This window comes from Mauremys reevesii, linkage group 1 (genome assembly GCF_016161935.1).
Source record: "Mauremys reevesii isolate NIE-2019 linkage group 1, ASM1616193v1, whole genome shotgun sequence".
Classification (NCBI taxonomy): Eukaryota; Metazoa; Chordata; order Testudines; family Geoemydidae; genus Mauremys; species Mauremys reevesii.
Window position 1 is genome coordinate 120,118,761 of NC_052623.1, and position 21,723 is coordinate 120,140,483.

At 41.0% G+C, this 21,723-nt stretch overlaps 1 long non-coding RNA gene across 1 annotated transcript in view; it reads left to right on the top strand.

Moving 5' to 3' along the window:
• The first annotated feature begins 4,050 nt into the window (after nt 1-4,050).
• LOC120395970 overlaps nt 4,051-21,723 on the top strand; it is a 35,690-nt gene continuing 18,017 nt past the window's right edge. Inside the window, exons 1-3 of the long non-coding RNA XR_005592903.1 lie at nt 4,051-4,593; nt 18,629-18,798; nt 19,550-19,675. This is a non-coding gene — a long non-coding RNA (uncharacterized LOC120395970). The remainder of the gene's footprint in view (nt 4,594-18,628; nt 18,799-19,549; nt 19,676-21,723) is intronic.

A 21,723-nucleotide genomic window follows, 5' to 3' on the forward strand; every position in this document is an offset into this window, starting at 1 on the left:
GAGAAGATAATCCAAAGCACTGAATGTGAGAAATAAGGTGGCAATGTGGACCAGTGTGATTTAGGGCTAGACATTTTGTGCTCTTCTTTATGCAATAGAAGGGGGGACGAGACCCGTGGACCCCCCCGTCGAACTCTATCCCCTAAGCCCTGAACCCACCAAACCGTACTCCACCATGTGAGGGTCGTCCCAACCCCATTATTCAGCCCGCTTATTCATGCCCATGACTATCTGTAACCCGTTTGTATGAGTGATGTACCCTGACTGTTTACTGGCTGTACCTTGAACTCACTCACCGCATTGGGGACATGACAGACTGTGTATATGTATATGCTGCCTAACACCAAAACGCTAACATCCCCCCACAACCTGTATGTTACCCCCAATGACACAATAACTGATGCTTCAAACACTTTGTATCGTTTATTTTAAAGCCCAGATTGTCTAGTAGTAAAGATGACAAAGTGTTAACTCGGTTCTAGTACACTAAACCAAAGAGACTATTTATCTAGGGTGACCAGACAGCAATTGTAAAAAATTGGGATGGGGTGGGGGGTAATAGGAGCCTATATAAGACAAACCTCCAAATATCGGGACTGTCCCTATAAAATCGGGACATCTGGTCACCCTACTATTTATCTAACTTTTAGCTGCTAGTATGGCTCTCATCATCACAGTTTGAGTGCTGCCCAAATATTGAAAAGAAACTGAACAATTTCTCGCATTTGCCTCCCTCCCTTCCCTGTGGGCAAAACCATAAGATGTACCCGCCTGTATTAAGTTGAGTCAGGTTTTTCAAGAGAAGTTGAATGATTCAGGAATGACGGCACTGAGATCCAGGGGATAAAAATAAATAGTGGGTATTATCTTTATAATAGCATTTATATTTACAGTAACTCATAATTTATTGCCTCAGTTGTGTGGTATCCATTTATATTCCATAAACTGTACACTGACTTTTACTGATTATGAAAATAACTGATATTGTCAACAATGTAAAGCCTTGTCCCAGCCGTCCTGACTTTTTTTTGGCAAAAGTGGGATGCAGAGGAACATGTAGGGGGTGGCAGGGCTCAGGTTGGGAGCAGGCAGGGCTCAAGTGAGCAGCAACGCCTGCCCCGCATGGGAGGGCAGGCCGGGCTCGGAGGAGTAGTGATGCCAGCCCCAGGCGGGGATGGGGGGATGGGTTCTGGCCAGCCCCATGCGGGGGGAGGGAGGGGCTTGGGCAAACGGCTTGGGCTAGCCCCACGCCGTGTCCCATTTTCCCTTTCAGAAATATGGTCACCCTATTTAGCCATCACTGAAATGCAAGCATCTTTGTATTAAAACACAGCAGTACTTATAGCATACAGCAAACACAATACGTGAAAGGAAGAATACTATATCCAGTTGAAACTACAGGGCGACAGGAAATTATGCCGAGACCATGTAATTACGTGCATTGGAACAACCATAACAAAATTGATTTTTTTTTTAAATAAACAAGTTTAGCAGATGGCTTAAACAAAAAAAAAAGGATTTCAAAAGGCTTTGAAGAAAGAACTGCTGGAAAAAAACACAGCTTTTGATGACTGATTTTTTAATGAAAGGTAAATATAATTGTTGACAATACTAGTTATTTTCATAAGCCGTAGCAGCCAGTGTACGATATATAGAATATGATAAGAGAAATGGGGGTGGGAGCTTGGGAGAAGGGGTGGAATGGGGGTGGGTTGCTTGCTACTGCAGGCGCCAGGCCCCCTGCTAACTCCCCAGGCCACCTTGGACCATGAAGGCACCTTCTTAGGGTGGACTGTGCCAATATAATGGGCAATATGATGGGGCTTCTGGCAGGGAGCATCGAATACCTGGTACGCACCATCACAGGTTTCTTAACAACACTAGCTGTCCTTATTAAAACAAAATTACTTCCTTAGGCTACCATAATGATTCCCAAATCCTTTTCATTTAATTAGTTTATTTTTATTCAGGTTTTTTTTAAATGTGCTCATTAAAATAGCCCACAGTGCACAAACACATTGAAATTAATACAGCAGAAAAATAAAGAATAAACATACGCAACCTTCATTGCAAACAAACACAGGAGTCAAAACCATGGCCTGGCTTGCTGCACAGCTGGATACCCTTGTCACCTGTCCCCCATAGTCCTCCTTGTCACTGTTCACAGCTGGGTCCCGTGACTGCCTGCTCCCCCAAAGTATCCCCAGGGCTCTTGGGATGGTGCTGGGGTCTATGCAGAGGATGGCATGCAACTCTTTGTAAAATCAGCATGTCTGCAGCTCCCACCAGAACGACTGTTAGGTTCCCTGTCCTTCTGGTATGCCTGCCGCAGCTCCTTGTCTTTCATGGAGAGCTGCTGCAGGTCCCTCTTGTAGTCCTTCTCCTCCATGCCCCAAGTGATCTGCTTGCAGATATTGCTGTTTCTATGCTGGATCAGCTACACTACAAAATTAAGCCTCTTCTCCACGCAGATCCAGAAAATCCAACACCTCCTGCCTACTCCAGGCAGGGGCACATCTGCAGCCTGTAGCTGGCATGGTCAGATGGACAGTTGCTAGGTAAGCTCTCCACGTTGAGCAAACAGGAAACGGAATTTCAAAAATTCACGGACTTTAAAAGGAGAGGGGCGTAAACCTGTGTGCCTGGCCACCAGGCAGTGGAGTTCAAAATGGTTCAAAACGAGGCATGGTGGGATGCCACCTGGAGGCCACTACAGTTAATGTAAGTAACACAGTGTTCACACTGACACTCCGTCAGCCTAACTACGCCTCTCGCAGAGGTGGAGTTATTAAGTCGGTGTAGCGAGCGAGTTACATCAGTGGGAGCTACATTTTAGTGTCGATGCTTACAGAGTTAGGTCGACGTAAGCTGCCTTGCATCGACCTAACTCTGTAGTGTAGCCCAGGCCTAAGGAATGAAGTTGGAGTGAGAGACAGAGCCCGAAAGTGGAGTTCACTACAGCTTGGCTGGTGAAATATGGCTTAACCAGAAAGGACTGTGCTTTAACCTTTATTTCTCAGTGCTAATCTAAAGCCTTCCAATGTGGCATTCCACTTGACTAATAAATCCTACTCTTCTGAAAATGGTGTTTGGGGTATCACTACAAATACTGCCTGGGGTGCATTAGTCTCTAAAGAGTGGTCAAGTCTTTCCTAAGAGTCTCTCTCACTTGGACTCCCCAAGCAGAGCGCTCAGTGTGAAGCAGGAGTGCTGAAGCCCAGTAGTTCAGTCTAGGAGACAGTGAGGCTGCATAGCCAACCCTGAAGGAAGACTGAGACCCCTGGGGAGTCTGGAACACTAAAGGGGTTCCTCCAAGAGACTGTTTAAAAAATGGGGTGTAGCACAGATCCTGTGGATCCATGACCCCTGTGAAGGGTCCAAATAGCTAATTACAATTTGATTCCTGGACACGTTCACAGCCAACTATGCCACTGCCCAAAATATTGCCAAGCCACTAGGAAAAAAAAGCTATCTAATCCAAGGGTTAGTCAAAGTAACTGTGTAGCTCTTGTATTACACAATCCAGTCATCGTGATAGGCTGGGAACAAAGGCATTCTCAGATCACTGCAGGAAACGCACACAGCGATTGGCACCATTTTTAGCAGAGGCTTTGCTTGTCTCACCTGCCCAGATGTCAATCAAATGAATACAGCCCCGTCATCAGCTTTGCTCCCCCTAGATTTTCTAGTGAAACTCTTCTATTGCTCTGAGAAGAGTGCAAAAGGAAAGGAACAAGCACAAGAGAAAATGTGTCAGAGAGAGCAACCCATCAGGAAATTGTACAATGAGCAGCAGAACACATTGTTTAACACGTCCTGTACCCTGGTGAAAGCCTAGGGGATTTTTTGCAAGTGAAATTTTGCAGTGGATGAACAAAGAACAATATTGCATCAAGAATCAACTGCTTTGTTGCTGTGCAGTGTGCCAGTTATGTGAGGCAAAAGGCAGCTCAGAGCTGCTCTGTACATTTGTCACCTCTGAAGACTCTAATGGAGTGTCAGCACCTTCTAAGAATGCTGTGGCATTCTAGTGCTACACAGACTCACAGCTCAGTGGAGAAAAAACAAAGGCTCAACGTCTAGGAAAGGACCCATTTTTCTAACAAGCTAAATATTATCAAGAAGGAATGTCATCTAGCTATTAAAGCAAAGGGGATCAGGAGTCTAGGGCTCTGTTTCCAGCACTGCGGGTTTCTCTTCACTTTAGAGTTAACTCTGGCTCTGATGTGGGTGTTGCCACTAACTACTGCTCTTGCCAATACGTGCAATTCTCTTAGCTGAGGTTAGTGGTGCTTCTATTCTGGGCTAGGTGGCTTGTCTGGGATGGCTGCTAAAATCTGAGTGAAGGACCAACGAGTTTTCCCACAATTCACTGGGAAAGAATCAGAACAGCTCAGCTTAGTGCAGAACAAAGACCCATGGGATGTGCGCCTATAAATCCTAGTGACTCACATTGGTGGGTGCAGCAATAATAAGGATCCAGTAACATGGGTGGGGCTTTGCAGTGTGGAGGATCAGACCCAAACTAGACTAACTCTGGTGCTGATCACCCGAGTTAACCCTACAGCGAAGACCTTCTCTGTGTGACCTTGGGTGAGTCATTTATGGCTTAATTTTTCAGATATATCGATCACCCACAATTCCCATAAGTTAGACTCAACAGAGTGTTGTGTGGGTTCATTCATTAATGTTTGGAAAGTACCTTAAGATTCTCAAATGCAAGTTGCTAAACAAATTCAAAATGGTGGACTAGATGTAACCGATTATATGCAAAACAATCGTGAGAGAGAGAAGACCAAGAAGAAAGGACATGCTACAACGTAAGCAATCAACTATCCATTTACAAGAACTGTGGGAATCAATTAAATTGATTCCTAATTATTTAATGGGTTCATCCTGGTACAAAACTCCAAAAAAAAACCAACCCTCTAAATCTGCTAATATTTCCTCCATTCTTACAATCCTTGCATCAGTCTTCACTGCAGAGGATGTGAGAGAGATTCCCACACCTGAGCTATTCTCTTTAGGTGACAATCTGAGGAACTGTCCCGGATTGAGATGTCAATAGAGGAGGTTTTGGAACAAACTGCTAAATTAAACGGCAATAAGTTACCAGGACCAGATGCTATTCACCCAGGTGAATGTGAAAATGCAGAACTACTAACTGTGGTATACTTTTCATACTCTGTACCAGATGACTGGAGGATAGCTAACGTAACACTGTTTTCTTTTAAATGGCTCCAGAGGCAATCCTGGCAATTACAGACCAGTAAGTCTAACTTGAGTACCAGGCAAATTGGTTGAAACTAGTAAAGAACAGAATTATCGGACATAGATGAACACTGTGTTGGGGGAGAAACAACACAAGTTTTGTAAAGGGAAATCATGCCTTGCCAATCTATTGGAATTGTTTGAGGGTGTCAACAAGCGTGTGGACAAGGGTGAGTCAGTGGATATAGTGTATTTGGACTTTCAGAAAGGGTGCCTCAACAAAATCTATTAAGAAAAGTAAGCAGCCATGGGATAAGAGGGTAGGTTCTCTCATAGATCGGTAACTGGTTAAAAGATAGGAAACAAAGTGTGGGAATAAATGGTCAGTTTTCACAATGGAAAGTGGTAAAGAGTGGGGTCCCCTAAGGATCTACACCGGGATGAGTGCTATTCAACAAATTCATAAATAATCTGGAAAAGGGGGTGAAAGCTGCAATGGCAAAATTTGTAGACAATACTACATTATTCAAGACTGTGAAGTCCAAAGCTGAGTGAAGAGTTACAGAACAGGTGACTGGGCAACAAAATGAAAGATGAAATTCAGTGTTGATAAATGCAAAATAATGCACACTGGAAGACTTAATCCCAACTATACATACAAAATAATGGTAAAAAATAGTTTTTACCATTCAAGAAAGAGACACTGGAGTCTGAGAAAGCATCTGCTCAGTGTGCAACAGCAGTAAAAAATAACTAACAAAAACGAGGAACTAGTAGGAAAGGGATAGATAATTTCTGTCTTATCATAATGCCATTATATAAATCCATGGTACGCCCACACCTTGAATACTGTGTGCAGTTCTGGTCATCCTATCTCAAAAAAAGATACATCAGAATTGGAAAAAGTACAAAGAAGGGCAACAAAAATGATTAGGATATGGAACAGCTTCCATGTGAGGAGAGGTTAAAAAGACTTGGGCTGTTCAGCTTGAAAAAAAAGATGACAAAAGGGGCATATATCACAGGCCTATACACTCAAGAATTGTGTGGAAAAAGTAAATAAGGAAGTGTTGTTTTCCCCTTCTCATAACACAAGAACTGGAGGTTACCCAATGAAATTAATAGGCAGCAAATTTAAAACAAATATGAGGAAGTACTTCTTTACACAATACACAAATAACCTGTAGAACTTGTTGTCAGAGGATGATGTGAAGGCCAAAAGTATAAGTGGGTTGAAAAAAGAACTAATTAAGTTCTGGAGATAACGCCATCAAAGGCTGTCAGAACTATAAAGGAAAGGGAACAGCCCTCCTGTATACAATACTATGAAATCCCTCCTGGCCAGACACCAAAATCCTTTTACCTGTAAAGAGTTAAGAAGCTCAGGTAACCTGGCTGACACCTGACCCAAAGGACCAATACGGGGACAAGATACTTTCAAATCTTGTTAGTCTGTGGTGTTAGTGAGGCAAAGAAGAATGTGGCACCTTATAGACTAACAGACGTTTTTTTTAGAGAGAGGTGAATGGTGAATACCACTTCTCTCGGATGCGGATGAGCAGTGGACACAGCTCATGCTGCAAAAAAAGCTGTTAGTCTATAAGGTGCCACAGGATTCTTTGCTGTTTCAAATCTTGGTGAGGGGAAGGCTTTTGTTTGTGCTCTTTGTTTTTGGGGGTTGTTCGCTCTTGGGACTAAGAGGGCCCAGACATCAATCCATGCACTCCAAATCTTTCTGAACAAGTCTCTCATATTTCAAACTTGTAAGTAACAGCCAGGCAAGGCATGTTAGTTTTATCTTTGTTTTCTCAGCATGTAAATGTTCCTTTTTGCTAAGAGGATTTACCTCTGTTTGCTGTAACTTTGAACCTAAGGCTAAAAGGGGTTCCGCTGGGCTCTATGAATTTGATTACCCTGTAAAGTTATTTTCCATCCTGATTTTACAGAGATGATTTTTACCTTTCTTTCTTTAATTAAAAGCCTTCTTTTTAAGAACCTGATTGATTTTTTCTTGTGTTAAGATCCAAGGGGATTGGATCTGGACTCACCAGGAATTGGTGGGGGAAAGGAGGGGGAATGGTTAAATTCTCCTTGTGTTAAGATTCAAGGGGTTGGATCAGTGTTCACCAGGAACTTGGTGAAGAAGTCTCTCAAGACTATCCAGGGAAGGGAGTTAGCATTTGGGAGTGGTGGCAGCAAAACCAGATCTAAGCTGCTAATTCAATTTAGGGGTTCACATGCAGGTCCTCATATCTGTACTCTAAAGTCCAGAGTGGGGAAGGAACCTTGACAAAGGCTATTAGCCAAGATGGTCAGGGATACAACCCCATGCTCTGGGTGTCCCTAAACTTCTGACTTCCAGAAGCTGGCACTGGAAGACAGGAGATGGATCACTCAACATATTGCCATATTCTGTTTACTCCCTCTGAAGCATCTGGCATTGGCTACTGTCAGAAGCTAGGATGCTGGGATAGATGGGCCATTGCTCAGACCCAGTATGGCCATTCTTATGTTCTCATTTACTAAAATGTGTGGGTTGTTTTGTTTTGTTTCCCCCTCCATCAGGGCTGTGGTTTTTCCCTTCACCGTGTAAAGGAAAAGTCAGATAAATACAACAATCACAGGACTGACTCCTTAAGCACCTGTCTGGAATGTGTGGAAAGAACAATTGTGTTATAGGTAATGTTAATTTGGGGTACTTATGCTAACGCCCTCATGCAGCCAGTAGCAAAACATCATTAGAATGTCTACAAAATTTCTACCATCAAAGGTATTGCACCCAACATGAAGTAACACTATTTTGAACCTTGTTATGATGGATAAAGATTAATTAATCACAGAACTAGAAGTCAGTAGTTGCCTAGGGAGCAGTGATCATGCTGTCATTACATTCAATATCAGCAAACAGAGGACAGTTAAACCGGTAATGTACATATCTGGTGCTTCAAAAGGGCTGATTTCCCAAAGCTGAGGAAAATTATGAGCAAAACTTATTGAGGGGAAAAAATTAGGTGGAAAAATGTGAATAAAAATTGGGAGTTCTTTAAGAAGAGTTTATTAGATGGCCAAAAAGCCATGATTCCATGATTAAGAAAGAGGACAAATTTGGCTAAAAGCCCATCCTGGTTCAGTGGCAAAGTGAAATAAAAAATAATATATAATGAAAAGGGGAAATATCAATCTGTAGAGATTAGAAGTTATGAAGTATAGAAATTTGATAAGGGAAGCTAAAGACAAGGAAAAATCCTGAGTAGGCATAGCTAATTACAATAAGAAGATCATAAAAGTGGCAATAGTGGCCCAGACCACTGATTCATCTAGTCCAATATCCTGTCTTCCGACAGTGGCCAATGCCAGGTGCTTCAGAGGGAATGAACAGAACAAGCAATAATCAAGTGATCCATCCTCTGTTGCCCATTCCCAGTTCTTGCAAACAGAGGCTAGGGATACTTACAGCATAGGGTTGCATCCCTGACCATCCTGGCTAATAGACATTGATGGAGGGTTTTTTTATTATTATATTAGCAACAAGGGAAATCCTAGCAATAGTATAGTCCCATTACTAGAGGGAGATAGTAAAACTGTTAATAACGATGCAGCTTTTACCTAGGAATTCAGGGAAGACAGCTGGGAGATGCTCATGCAATCTCCATGCCTGATTCTAATACTGAGCAGGAGATAAATCAAGTAAAAGAAGATACTGGGGAAAGGAACAACAGAGAGTAGGAAAAAATACCAGTAATAGCCAGGTAGGCTGTAAAAAAAAGGCTGATGCAGTCTTAAGAGGCATCAGGCAAGGTATTTCCAGTAGAGACAGAGTAGTGTTAGTACCCTTGTACAAGGCATGGAATACTGTATGAAGTTCTAGTCTCCCATGTTTAAGAAATATTCATTTAAACCTGAATAGGTGCAGAGAAGGAGTAAAAGGATGATCAGAGGACTGGAGAATGTGCCTTACAAGAAGAGACTCAAGGAGCATGGCTTATTTAGCCTAACCAAATAAAGACTGAGGGGAGACATGATTGCTGTCTATAAATACATCAGTGGGATAAATACCAGGGAGGAAGCAGAGTTATTTAAGGCAAGGGCCAATTTTGGCACAAGAACAAATCGATATAAACTGGCCCTCAACAAGTTTTGGCTTGAAATTAGGCAAAGGTTTCTAACCATCAGAAGTGTGAAGTTCTGGAATAGCCTTCCAAGGGGAGCAGTGGAGGCAAAAAACTCTAACTTGTTTCAAGACTGAGCATGATAAGTTTATGGAAAGGATGATACAATGAGGTTGCCTACAATGGCATATAACCCATGTGTGTGTCTGCTATAGCAAATATCTCCAACAGACAGAAACACTAGATGCAGAGGCCTCTGAGTTATCACAGAGAATTCTTTCCCAGGTGTCTGGCTGGTGGCTCTCACCCACATGCTCAGGGTATTACTGATAGCCGTATTTGCGGTCAGGAAGGAATTTTCCCCCAGATCAAATTGGCAGAGACCATGAACGTTTTTCACCCTTCTCTGCAGCATGAGGCATTGGGTCACTTGGGGTTTGAACTAGTGTAAATGGTGGATTCTCTGTAACTTGAATTTTTTTACATCAAGATTTGAGGACTTCAGTAACTCAGCCAGAGGTTATGTGCCTAATGCTGGAGTGAGTGGGTGAGGTTCTGTGGCCTGCAATATGGAGAAGGTCAGACTAGTCTACCAAGATTGTTCCTTCTGGCCTTAAAGTCTATGAGTACTCGTGTCACATGAGGATGATCAAATATTTTCCAGTCCATTAGTAACCAAAGGCAATGTTAAACAACATTTAGTAGTGATAAAGCTTTTTAAATCAACAGCCTGGATAATTTGTACCTGAATGTCCTTAAAGAGCTGGCTGAAGATATTGCTGGCCTGCTGATGTTCCTTTTTTAATAAATCCTAGAATACCAGGGAAACTCCAGAAGACTTGAAGAGTCCTAATGTTATGCTAATATTCAGAAAGGGCAAGCAGGATGGCCTGGGAAACTATAGGCCAATTAACCTGACATTGATCCCAGGAAAAATAATGGAAAAGCTGATAAGGGATTCAATCAATAAAGAACTAAAGGATAGGAATATAATTAAATGGCCATCAACATGGTTTTATGGAAAATAGGTCTTGTCAAACAAACCTGCTTTCATTCTTTGAGGAGATTCCAAGCATCGATGCTAGAACTACAGGTACTGGGGGTGCTGCCACACTCCCTGGCTTGAAGTTGTTTCCATCATATACAGGGTTTACAGTTTGGTTCAGTGGCTCTCAGCACCCCCACTATACAAAGTGTTCCAGCATCCCCAATTCCAAGTCTGGTTGATAAATGTAATATTCTGTAAGGTGTTTGAATTAATAACGCACAATATTCTGATTACAAATTAGCATTAAAATTAGCATTAAAGGACTGGCTAACTGACATTTCAGAGTACTCATCAATGGGGAATCATCACTGAACTGAGAGTGTGTCTAGTGGGGTTCTGAAAGGATTGGTACTAGGACCTGAGGCTATTCAACATTTTCATCAATGATCTATAAGGAAATATAAAATTACTGCTGAGAAAAATTTGTGGATGACACAAAGACATGAAATAGTAACTAGTAATGAGGACAAGGCAGTCACACAGAGCGAGCTAGATTGTTTACTAAAATGATCCCATTCATACAAAATGCTTTTTTAAATGCAGCTAAATGCAAGTTCTACATCTAGAAAAAGGAAACTCAGGCTGTGCCTACAGAGTGGGGGACTGAATGCTGGAAAGCAGTGCCTCTCAAAAGGATGTAGGGATTATAGCAGACAAGCAACTGAACATGAAGTCCCAGTGTGACGCTGTGGCAAAAAGGGCTAAAGAAATCCTTGGATGTATAAACAGGGGTTCAGTAAGCGGAAGTAGAGTGGTGATTTTACTTCTGTAAATGGCATTGATAAGACTGAGACTAGAACACCGAGTCCAGTTCTAGAGCCCACATTTTAAAAAGGATGGTGAAAAACTAGAGAGGGTGCAGAAAAGAGCCAGAAAAATGATTTGAGTGCTGGAGAAAATGCCTTACAGTGGGAGAAAAGAAGATTAAGCGGTAACTTGATTACAGCATATCCTTTATAGGGAGAATATACTGGGTACTAAAGGACTCTTTATCTGGTAGAGAAAAGCAGAATAAAAATCAAGAATTAGTAACTGAAGCCAGACAACTTCAAATTTGAAGTTAGGTACAAATTTTTAACCATGGCAGTGATTAACAATTGGAACAAACTACCATGGGAAGTGGTAGATTCTCCATCTGTTGATGTCTTCAAATCAAAATTTGATGCCTTTCTGGAAGCTATGCTTTAGTCAACACAATCAGTATAGGGATAACTGGGTGAAATTATGTGACCTATGTTATACAGGTGAGACTACATGGCCTAATAGTCCCCTGGCCTTAAACTCTATGAATCTATGACAGATTTCTATGAAAATAAGCATCACTATAGGAACATATTTTCTTATTGGAATTATAGCCCTACTAACTTTCAGGATTTACAACTCTGGTAATATTTACACTTTATATAGTCAAACAAAATGATGAAATAATTACTCCCTTGTATGCTACCATTATTAAACTTATATTGCTATGCCCATGGAACAGCAGCTGGAGTCAAGGAGAAATCTCCCCAAGTCCATGATAAAATATGCCACAATTAGCCAGGTGTATTATAAGACATTTTTGTATATAGGTCATTGCTAGAAACCAGAGACCAGACTGGATGCACTCCTGGTCTATCTAAGGGTTTTGCACTGCTGCCCATCACCAGAGTATTCGAAACCTTTCCACACAAAGTAGGCAATAGTGCAGTTCCTAATTGACAGCATTGAGTCTCTCTGCCTGTGCCCCTTTTCCAGTTAGAGAAACTCTGCTTGCATGTCTTTGTTTTTTTATTTTGTGGGGGGAGGAGAATGAGACCTGGTTGGTGTTATAAATGTCATTCCGGTTTTGGTGGGAAAGCTATATCAAAGAGAAACACTTCCTAACCATGATCAGGCTCCGGATGTGTCTCATCTCTCTGGAAATTTGTTCCACAGCAGGAGTCCTTCCCCTGACAAAACTTTGTCTCTGTCTTTAATACCATTCTGTCTGAACTTTCTGACCTGCATTGGCCCAGAGCAGCACAACTGTCTTAGTGGTTCATAGATTGAAATGAAGTATCTAACATCTATTGGACTTGATCCATTGATTGCTTTGAAGTTAAGGACCAAGGCCTTAAAGTGGGAACAGTGGGAGGACTAGAGACCAAGCTAGATGCTTACAGTTTTATTTATTTATTTATTTGTTATTCCCTGGTGTTTTACATGCCGGGGTCCCAGTAGTCACATGTGGCAGATTCCTCAATCTTTTGGTTTTCCTCAAAAGTCTGTTCCATTCCAGCTGACAATAGTTTTTAGCCAAATACAGAACCTATTAAGGCTGAGTCGACAGTTTCCATGAGAACTTTCACTTCTCTGCAAACCACAGGAGGGATTTAGAACAATGGATTTAAGTCAAACGTGGGGGAGGCAACCAGGACAGGCAACATCAGAGTGACGTGAGGTGAGTCAGAGAAGGAGCAGTATCACATATGGATCATTTCTACGGGGGAAAAGCTTAGTTTTTGCACATAAGAAAATAGGAAGCAGAAGAAACTAAATCAGCTGTGAATGAAAAGGATAAATTCTAATATCTTCCATTACACCCTAGGAAAGAAAGGCCATAGCATTCTAAAATAAGGATCCAAAATGCTGCAATAATAATGACAAATGTGCAAGATCCTGTGTTTGCTTGCAATGAAGGCTACGTATGTTTATTCTTTGTTTTTCTGCTGTATTAATTTCAATGGGTTTGTGCATTCTGAGCTATTTTGATGAGCACATTTTTTAAAAAAAATGAATAAAAATAAACTCATTAAAGTGAAAAGGATTTGGGAATCATTATCGTAGCATAGGGAAGCAATTTGTTTTAATAAGGATGGCTAGCGTTGTTAAGACACCTGTAATGGTGCATACCAGGTATTCATTCGATGCTCCCTGCCAGAAGCCCCATCATATTGGCACAGTCCACCCTAAGAAGGTGTCCTCATGGAAGGAAAGAGCAGCGAGTTCAGACCACCAGGGTTTACCTAGAGAGGCCTCCCATGATCTGTTGGCAAGCAGAACCAGCAAGAGTTGGTCCTCTGGCACCTAGAAGAGCCAGGACCAGGCAGAGGCCAATCAGAGACCAGCAAGCCAGATAAAAGAGGCTGGCTGCTTTTACTGGGAGCCAATTCTGGGTACAGCCAGGGTAGGGAAGGAAGGCTCTTCCTGCCCTAATCAAGTAACCTGGCCCAGACAGGGGCCTAACCTTCATATGTTCCAAGGCCAGAAGGGATCATTGTGACCATCTAATCTGTCCTCCTGCATAACTTGGGCCACAGAACTTCTCTGAAATAATTCCAAGAAAAAATAAGAAAAAACATCCACTCTTGATTTAAAAAATGTCAGTTATGGAGAATCTACCATGACCCTTGGTAAATTGTTCCCAGGGTTAAATGACTCTCCCTATTAAAAATGTACACCATATTTCCAGTCTGAAATTGTCTAGCTTCATGCTACACCTTCTTTCCCTGCTCAAATGAAGAGCCCATTATTAAATATTTGTTCCCCATATAGATACTTATAGATTGTAATCCACTCATCCTTTAAACTTCTCTTTGTTAAGCTAAATAGTTGGAGCTCTTTGAGTATATCACTATAAGGCATGTTTTTTTAATCCTTCAGTCATTCCCATGGCTCTTCTCTGAATCATCATCAATTTATCAACACATTTCTTGAACTTTGGGCACCAGAACTGGATGCAGCATTCCAGCAGTGGTTGAACCGGTGCCAAATATAGATGTAAAAAATCTCTGTATTCCTACACCAGATTCCCATTTATGCATCCCAGGATTGCATTAGCTCTTCTGGCTATGTGTCACACTGGGAGCTCATGTTCAGCTGATTATCCACACCACATCTTTTACAAAGTCACAACTTCCCAGAATAGAGTCTCCCATTGTGTAAATATGGTTGACATTCTTTGTTCCTAGATATATACATTTACACTTAACATGTATTTTAATGTGATTTGCTTGCACCCCAGTTTACTAAGCCATCCAGATCACTGTGAATCAATGACCTAGCCTCTTCATTTCTTACGACTCCCCAATTTTGTGTCATCTACAAACTTTCAGTGATTTTTTGTTTTTTTCCTGGTTATTGATAAAAAATATTAAATAGTGTAGGACCAAAAAGCAAATCCTGCTGGACCCCACAGGAAACACAACTGCCCAGTGATAATTCCCTGATTAGAGTTACATTTTGGGACCTCTCAGTTAGCCAGTTTTAATCCATTTAATGTGTGTCATGTTAATTTTATATTATTCTAGTTTTTGAACCAAAATGTCATGCAGTACCAAATCAAATGCCTTGCCGAAATCTAAGTATATTTTGTCACCACTATTACTATTATCAACCAAATTTGTAATCTCATAATAAAAAGATAAGTTATTTTGACAGGAGCTATTTCCCTACACCCATGTTGATTTGTATTAATTACATTACCCTTCTTTAATTCTTTATTAATAGAGTCCCATTTCAGCCACTCCTTTATCTTGCCTGGGATCAGTGTCAGGTTGACAGGCCTATAATTACCCAGATCATCCCATTTACCCTTTTTAAAAATTGGTACAACACTAGCTTTATTCCAGACTTCTGGAACTTCCCCAGTGCTCCAAGACTTAGTGAAAATCAGCATAAATGGTCCAACAAGCTCCTCAGGCAACTTTTCAAAAACTCTTGGATGCAAAAAACCTGGACCTGCTGATTTAAAAATGTCTAACTTCAGTAGCTTCTGTTTAACATGCTCCTGAAATACTAGTGAAACAGAAAGAATATTATCATCACCATATACTAAGCCTATAGTTTTGGTTTTCCCCAAATAAAGAATTGCAATATTTATTGAATACTTCCGCCTTTTCTGCATTATTATTGATAATTCTACTATGCCCATCTAGCAACGGATCAATACTATTGTCAAGATTGTTTTTTTTTCTTTTAAATATTGGGAACAACATTAACACAACTCCGCTGGCCATAGAGTTCTCCTTGTGTCTCCTTGCTTTCCTTATCAATTTTCTATAATACCTAACTTCTGATTTATCATCACTTTTCCCTTTCTTCCATTTCTTATATATTTTCCTTTATCTTTTATAGCTGTCTTTACTTCCCTTCTACAGTTTCTTAATCAGCATGGCCTTCTTCCTCAATTGTGGCTTTTGGGGCCTCTAATAAGGTGTTCTCAAATGATTCCCAATGATCATTCATGCTTTTCTGATTAAATTCTTCCTCCCAAATGATTTGGCTCATAATTGTTTTCTGCTTTGTGAAATTGCCTCTATCAAAACACCAACTATATATTACTGGTCTGTACTCTATTCCGTTTCTATGTTATAAATCTGATCAATACATGATCACTTGTACCTAAGCTACCACTAATTTTTAGCTGTGTGTGCAGTTCCTCTTTATCTGTTAAGACAAGGTCTAATCAAGAATTCCCCCGTGTTGGTTGCAACATTTTTTTTTTAATTAGGAAATTGTCAACATTGTCAACATTGGCCTTGGGTCTCTGTGAAGGAAAAGTGTTTATATTATGGTCTTTAATGCCCAAGTAGGGCATTATGAGGTAAATTGAGCTGAGATGTACTTTGTTCCCCCTGGAAGAGGACTGGCCTGAGAGCTAACCTGGCCAGGGGGCGGGCCTCAAAGACAGCAGACCATTGCAGAATCAGGACCTGGGGGCACTAGAAAGGAAGAGTTCCTGCAATGCCGCATCCTGACATGACAAGGCACGCTGGTGGGGACTGCATATTATAACACCACCGTGGAGGGTTATGTTAATTTCATGACCTCTGACTAAACAAACAGGCATAGAAACACAGACCAGGGAGGCAAATGTCTCTTTAAAACTGAAGCCAAATTTTTGGCAAACTGATTCCCCAAGCGGCTCTGCATTCTTGCTGGTCCAAACAATTTCAGATTGTGGAGGATACTGGGGCAGAGCCTTCTCAGAAAACAAATCAGCTGGCTTCAAAGGAAATTGAAGGTGCTTAGTGTCACAGTTTCAGGGCTAACTGAACCTCCCACCTCCCATTCTTCCTCCAAGGCACTAATTTAAAAGTTTCAGGCTTCCTAGTTACCACCTCTCTTGAGCAGAGACCATCTCTCTCGTCCTCCTGACTGAAGGTTTAGACTTGCAATCTCTCTGTACTTCCCTAGCAAGTCTGATCAGCATCCAGCACCTGTGGTTAAACTTTCTCCAGGGGCTATGACAGTGTATGCCAGTTGCCAGCCAGCTTCACAAAGCAAAATACATTTAGTTTCAGGTAAAAGCATTACAGATAAAACATAAAAAAAACCCCAGCGGTTCCTAAATGCATGCTAAAAACTTACCAGCAATCACCCATTAGTCTGATGGAGCCCTAGGAAGCCAAAGTCTTCCCAACCCTTCCACAAGAGTTGAGGCCTGCTTGCCAGAAGGTCCTGCCCGTTTGCTGAATCAAAAGAAGAGCCTGCGTCAGTTAAACTCAGCTTTTTTAAACCGAACACCCTTTCTTTGTCTGGTCTCTGAACCAGTATATGTAACCCACCGCCGGGAGGGGTACTTCTCTGGAGTTGCTTACAGTTTCAGCAATTAGCCTTAATCATCCCACACTGTTAAATGCCTGGAGGAACTGTGGTAACCCCTCCTACCCCCCATAGTTGTATACAATCCCTGGCCCACAATGATTCATAAAATTAATGTGTTTCCCCATAAGTCACTGCATGAAGATGCAGTGTGTCACATTTAGCGTCTCTGCAGAACACGACATTGGTTAATAGATCCATGACCCTGATCAGTTTTCTATCTATTCTATTTTGAATAAGTGAGCCAGAAGTCCACTGACATCATCACGGTTTTATGACGTAGAATCTCCTGGCTCACACTAAACAAGAGATACTGACTGTGTGCTCTGCCATTGTAAGGCTATTGTCTATGTAGTAGCCTTAATTGCTTCCCCAAGCCTGTCAGAAGAGCCCTCACTGAGAGTTCAGGATGGCTGAGGTTAGAAATTGAGTCACATACACGGTGCTCTCACACGGAAACCGTATTGTTAGTGTCTTGTCTTTAACATGAACCAACCAGCATCCAGACCAAAAGTGCATGGTTGCTCTTCAACTATAGAAGCATATAATAATGTCAAGTTCCTATATACTGCTCCAGGTTGAGTAATATTGCAGGGTTCAGCTCAGTGCCCCATTTCTCAAGTTGCCATGACTGTTGAGCAAATCCCAGAGGTGTAACAGTTCCCGCGTATCCTGAAAAGTATAGTCTCTAAAGCTTCCTAAGAGAGATCTGGATCTGTTCAGCCAGAAGCCATCCATATAACTGCAGATAACATAGGAGAGGGAGACCAGTAAGCAAATACATAATCCTTGGAGAAAAGTTTGTGATGGCACCCTCTAGTCTAATTAGAAGGGAGAGGGGGAGATGCTGCCATCTAATGTTAGCAAAGAACATTTACTTCAAATAGGTGAGAGATGTTGGTTACAAAGAGACATAAATGTTAGAGAAAGGAGAAGGTGAAAATAGGCAGTGCTAGAGGAGATTAACAGACAATGGCTCTGTGAACATGGAAAGACTTTGTTTCCAAAACCAAAGGCAACAGTGACTCGACTTTGGGTCCCATTTTATCCAAGACTGAGAAGATTTGGCTGTATAGCTCACTTTGGCTCATCTATATTGGGCCACATTTTGTCCTGTGGGAATTACACCCATGAGAATGCTCTTCTATAACATGGCACTTCATAAGTGCAAGATGGAGGAAACCGCCACTTGGGGGAACTGTTTGGGAAAGACATGATGCTGTTCTAGTATTTTGCTGACTGAGCTACTGAAGTAGCATAGCACATTTTGCAGACATTTTATTTCCTGAAGTAGAACCCTCCCTTTCTTTTTTCCTTTTAAGTTCTGAGATGAAGAGAGACACCTTCCCATGCCCTTTGTTCTTCTTTGATGCTAGAACACTTAGAAAGCAACAGGAAACGTCAGAGTACTTGCCCAACTAGCATAATATCCCTCTATAGAGAGAGTTGAAAGGATCACTTGAAAAAATGTCAGTGTTATTTTCTAACTGAAGTTCATTGACAAAGAATACGAAGAAAACAAACCTGGCTTGGAAAATATTGCTAAGGGGACTGCTTAGTATTCACCACTTTTAGAATTAGCAGGGTTTTGTGAAATTTAAAAAAAAAAGGGGGGGGGAAAAAGGGGCCTTGTCCCTTTGGTGAAAATAGATCTAGCTTAATGAGCACTTCAAAATACTCTGTTCTCTTGTAGCCATGTGTTATTGCAGTCATTTACCACTGCCCCCTTCTGGATGATTCCTAATCCATTATGAGCCAGGGATGTGACCTGCAGTGTTCCAGCTACTGCTGTTTCTAATGCAGTATCTTTCAGCTAGAACACCTGGAGACCAAACATCTCATTTCTGTCTTTGAAGAAAGCAGGTAGGTAGGTCAGTGGAGCTGTTGATCTCTAAAAGTTTTGTTCAAAGGGATAACCGTCATAGATTTTTATCCTGCATAGTTTGTTCAGGATCAGCAAACCAGTTGAGATATAATAAGATCCATCCAAAACCTTTGCTTATGACCACAACCTGTAACTGTGATTCAAAAAAGTTTGTGTGGCTCGAAAGCTTGTCTCTCTCACCAACAGAAATTGGTCCAATGAAAGCTATTACCTCATCCACCTTGTCTCTCTGTTTTGCCCCTCTCATTTTTGGGCTGTTCTATGCAATTGGAACTAGAAGTTGCAAAATACTGTGTGAAATCCTGTTCTTGGGAGATTGTCATCCTCATTTTGCAAAAAGTCAATTGGTTTGGATAAGCTTCACCAAGCATCCAAACTTTCATATACTTGTTGAAACCCATCTGATATGTTGACAGAGAGCCATTACTGGTTTCTAGCATGGAAAATCTGGTGTGATAGGCAAATTAACACGTTTAGGTATAAAGCTACAATTTACAAAACAAATCACTAGCAACAGTTTTGTATTTTCAGGGTGTGATGACTTTATTCTAATGATGAAATACTTGTAACTTGACATCCTCCTGGGGAGTTATGATAACTAAATGTTTGTGGAACAATCAGAGTTTGAATTTAATTTTCTTCAGCTTGATCATGCAGTATAATCTCTTACTCTTAATAAAATTTGTCTTTTCTCTTTCCAGATTCAAACTTTGCTTTTTCTATTTACAGATTCAAGTGCTATTATTCCAGACAATATAAAAACAAAAGTTTTTCAGCCTCAAATTCTCACAGGTCTTATCTCTGCCTGGCTTTCTGATGGGGTAGAAGTGATGTCCTCTGAAATTTTCTGGCAAGGTATGTCTACCCAAGAAAGATATGCAGTGTTGTCTCTTTACAACTCACGTAGCCAGTAATAAAGATTTCAGCCTTAACAAATGTAACTTAAACAAGTGTTTCAAAAGCCTATACTGTTGTAACCATGAAAGAAGATTTGCAGAATTGTTATTTGGAATTGCTGCTTCTCAGAAGGTGAAGAAACAGCACTTCGCAGGATCCTGTTATTTTGCCAACTTTGAGGTTGTTGTAAGAGGTATTTTCATCACATGTGGTGTACATGAGGCAGAAATCTTTAAGACTCAAGTTTTAAAGATTCAAATAATCTGTGGTCATGACAGTGCTTTTTCCTGACTCACTGACAAGAAGAGAACGGTCATGTGATTGTGCAAAGGTCACTAGCCCCAGTGTACTAATGCACAAGGATCACTAACCCTGCTTCAGTGACATGGAGAGGTGGTGTGTAATGGACATCAGTTCTGGTGTAAAAGTGAGTCAGGGTCCCTCCCCTCCACGCAGTGTCCTTGAGGTGCCATTGTGCAATGGCTACCAGCCCCAGAGTGGTGATCTGGAGTCCTGGTTGTGCAAAAGTCACTGGGCTCGTGCAAAACCCTACCACCCCAGTGCCGGACAGCCTCCTGTGCCAGGGTGGCTCAGGTAATCCGGTAATTTGCTATCAAGTCCTTTTGCATTTTATAAGATTCAGTAACTTAAAGGACTGGGTTTGAATTACATAATATTTCATTATACCAGATTTTGTATTATGTTCAGTCTTAAAAGGGCAATGCATATATATTTTTCTTTTACAAACATGATCAAGAACTAGAAGAACACGGAGTTATATTTACACAATTGTGGTGTACTTCTGAAGTGTTTTCCCTGATTGCACCATTTCTGTGAAAATCAGTTACAAAAGTAAAGTACCATTTTAAGACCAAGCTGAGGCAACGTTTGATGTGGATGGAGAAAACCTAAAGTTTACTTCAGAAAATATCATCCAGAACACTGGTGTTTGCACTAGTGCAGCAGGGCTGCGTGTCAAACCTGTGTCAAAGCATTCCCAGAACGCAGATGTTAGCAAGATAAAAATCTACTGAAAGCACAACATATTTCAGGATGTGTGTGTGTGTTGGGGGTGGGGGGCGGGAATCAGTTAAGCTTAAAAGCATTTTGTTACAGGACTCTGTGCATATTACAACATGCAGGGTTGCCTAATAGTATTTCAGGTTCAAAAGAAACCAAGGCAAACCTGCGCATGTGCCTGCTTGAGAAATACAGGTCTTTGTTAGGAGCTGTGGTTTATATTGAGTAGGAAAGACCACTGTTATGAAATATCATTATCCAGATTTAAAGTTAGCACACTCATGTCAGCATATTAGAGGATATCTACGCAGAATGTTTGCTTAATACTAATAGTTTTCAGTGTTGGCAACCCCAAACATTCAAAACTCATGAGTCAGCTCCCCCAAAGCCTTCTCCCCAAAAATTAGCTTCAGAATTCATGATTTTTTTTAATGTTGGATATTAATTTGCCATCAGGTTTTTGAGCACTCAGGTCACATTTTCAAGCTTTTCTCTGCAACTATGAAAGCTAAAAACATTTTTATTTAATGAAAACTGAGATCCTCACATAATCACTTTACTTAAAACTCCAAGTCTTGGAGGGGAAAAAAAAAGTATTACAAGATTCATGATAAAATTATGAGAGTTGGTGACACTGAGCTCTACTGGTACACATACTCAATATCAAATCAGTGACAAGAACCTACATCTTAGCTGCCATTAGCATTAAATTGGCCATTCAGTGAAGTTTGTTGATTCACAGGTTGATATACCTCTCGATTCAGCCCCATCCCCACCTCTCTTTCAATGAACTCCCCGGCAATGATTAAAAAATTAAAGCTAATCAACATTTTTCAAAATTTGAAAATTTTGATGGAAAAATGCACGCTGTTTCCACGAAAATTTTACTTTGCGAAAAACTTTATCTTGTTTCGGGCCAGCTGTATAGCTGGTTTAAGGTTTCAAAAAAATTGAATCACTATTTTAATTTTCAGTAAGAAAGGGGA